Genomic DNA, 3,113 nt, shown 5'->3' on the forward strand with positions numbered 1-3,113 from the left:
TAAGTGTGGTAAGTCAATTCATGTCCTCACTGAGGACAACGCATTGGGATTATGTCATTCATATCCTAAGGTATCTGAAGGGAGCTCATGGACGAGGCTTGTTATATCAAAATCATGAACATCATGTTGTAGAAGCTTTCACTGATGCAGACTATGTTGGGGATTTTTCAGACAGGCATTCTACTACTAGTATGTGTTTGTTGGGGGGAATCTTGTTTCTTGAAAAAGTAAGAAGCATGCTATAGTTTCTAGATCCAATGCAGAATCTGAATACCGAGCTATGGAGTAGACCACATATGAACTTGTGTGGTTACATCGTCTACTTGGTGAAATTGGTTATGTACAGACAAAACCTGTGAAGTAGTATTGTGACAATGAAGCAGCTATTTATATTGCAAATAACTATGTGTTTAGTGAAAGAACCAAGCATATAAAATTTGACTGTCACTTCACTCAGGAAAAGTTGGAAGATGGTACAATATAAATACTATTATTGCAAAGGCAAGGATAGTGGGCTCGTGAGAGCGGTGAGTTGAAGGAATAATTATGTTCATTTGAAATTTCTTTAACACAAAACTACTTAGTTTTATATTTCCTCTTTAAATAAATACTATTATTAAAAAAAAATCGAACCGAAGTTGCTCATGAGGCTGTTCATGAACACTATAATCTAGATTGTTCAAATTTCACCGTGCTCTAACTCGGATCATTTATAAAATGAGTCGAACTCGACTCATGAGCAGCTCTATTCACTTACAATCCTACTTACTACCACATTCTGAAATTCGAAACTCCTTCTATATTATCTGAATTGATGAAACTGCAACCTTCTAGACTATGATCTATTGAAGGATATTTATATTAAATATTCATTTATAAAAATAATAATGTAATTAAAGTTAATAATTAACATTAATTTTACTTATATTAATGTAAATATAAATTAATTATTTAAGTGTATTATGGATTTTTTTAAAATAATATATTTTCTTAGAAAAGTTATTTAAATAAGGTGTGATTATAAAAATGTCAAATATAATGATACGAAACCGATTTTTAAAATAAAAGTTTTAATGTAAAATTGATAATCAAATCATCAGATTCAATATAAATGTTTTCTATCAAATTTGACATCTAAGTTTGGTAACATTTGCTAATTAGATTGGACTGGATGAATAGTGAATTTTGGTATTATTTTTTTTATTATTATTAAAATAAAATATATATGAATACTACGATAAAAAAATTATATATAAGCAATTAAGTAAATTAATATAATTATTTTTATCAATATTATAATCTTAAAGTTGTAGAATAAAATAGTTAAATTCACCAAATGGAGTGGAATGGTGAATTTTGGTATTAGTTTTATTATTATTATTATTAAAATAAAATATATATGAATAATTAAAGATAATAATGTAATGAAAGTTAATAATTAACATTAATTTTTTATATATTAATGTAAATATAAATTAATTATTTAAGTGTATTATGGATTTTTTTAAAATAATATATTTTCTTAGAAAAGTTATTTAAATAAGGTGTGATTATAAAAAATGTCAAATATAATGATACGAAACCGATTTTTAAAATAAAAGTTTTAATGTAAAATTGATAATCAAATCATCAGATTCAATATAAATGTTTACTATCAAATTTGACATCTAAGTTTGGTAACATTTGCTAATTAGATTAGACCGGATGAATAGTGAATTTTGATATTATTATTATTATTATTATTAAAATAAAATATATATGAATACTATAATAAAAAATTATATATAAGCAATTAAGTAAATTAATATAATACTCACCAAAAAAAGTAAATTAATATCATTATTTTATCAATATTATAATCTTAAAATTGTAGAATAAAATAGTTAAATTCACTAAATGGGGTGGAATAGTGAATTTTGGTATTAGTTTTATTATTATTAAAATAAAATATATATGAATAATTTTTAGCAATTAAGTAAATTAATATAATACTCATAAAAAAAGTAAATTAATATAATTATTTTTTCAATATTATAATCTTAAAGTTGTAGAATAAAATAGTTAAATTAATATCATTATTTTATCAATATTATAATTTTAAAATTGTAGAATAAAATAGTTAAATTCACCAAATGGAGTGGAATAGTGAATTTTGATATTAGTTTTATTATTATTAAAATAAAATATATATGAATAATTTTTAGCAATTAAGTAAATTAATATAATACTCACAAAAAAAGTAAATTAATATAATTATTTTTTCAATATTATAATCTTAAAGTTGTAGAATAAAATAGTTAAATTCACCAAATGGAGTGGATCGTGGCTAAAAATATTCATTGGATGATCCCGGCGGGGCTCAAACCCGCAACCTTCGGCTCATAAGACCAACGCTCTAACCAACTGAGCTACGGGACCAACTACTTTATTCAAAATATAAAATAATTAAATATACTATTATTTGTAATTATTTTTATTTTTAGGATTTTGCTATTTACCGCTTCCAAATTACTTATCACCGTCTCTATTTGGACAATTTTGCCCTTTGCATAACATTTTTGCAAAACTAAAAAAAAATTGAAAGAAAATTTCAAAATTTGGCCTAAACGGATGGCGCGTTCCCCCCGACCCATGGTGGGAACGGATGGTGTATTCCCCCCACCATTGGTTGGGGGGAATGCGCCATCCGTTCCCGCCATGGGTCGGGGGAACGCGCCATCCGTTTAGGCCAAATTTTGAAAAATGAAAAACTCTCTAATTTTTAATGACGAAAAATACTAAATCGTTCAATTTTTTGTGACGAAAAATGTAAAATTCTCCAATTTTTTTGTGAGAAAAAATGCGAAATCGTCATGAAAAATATGTATTATTTTCATGAGTTCTTTGATAAAAAAAATGTAAATTTTAATGTTTCCGACTCGTAATCATCCATTTTCGGAGTTCGGATTGTCACACATTAATTATTTTCATAATTTCAATTATTGTTGTTCGGGTTTATGATTTTGGAGAGAGAATTTTCAGTTTTTGATCAAAATTCTGAGAATGGTAAAAAAGTCCAAATGGGACGATGATAAATAATTTGGGGGTGGTATTTAGCAACTCACTATTTTTAT

General features: G+C 25.8%; 1 non-coding gene across 1 annotated transcript; it reads right to left on the reverse strand.

Annotated features, from left to right (window-relative positions):
• Positions 1-2,344: 2,344 nt before the first annotated feature.
• Positions 2,345-2,418, reverse strand: TRNAI-UAU (transfer RNA isoleucine (anticodon UAU)). The gene has a single exon. It is a non-coding gene; the product is annotated as a tRNA-Ile (tRNA).
• Positions 2,419-3,113: the final 695 nt, after the last annotated feature.

The sequence above is a fragment of the Euphorbia lathyris genome, chromosome 1, assembly GCF_963576675.1.
Source record: "Euphorbia lathyris chromosome 1, ddEupLath1.1, whole genome shotgun sequence".
Classification (NCBI taxonomy): domain Eukaryota; kingdom Viridiplantae; phylum Streptophyta; class Magnoliopsida; order Malpighiales; family Euphorbiaceae; genus Euphorbia; species Euphorbia lathyris.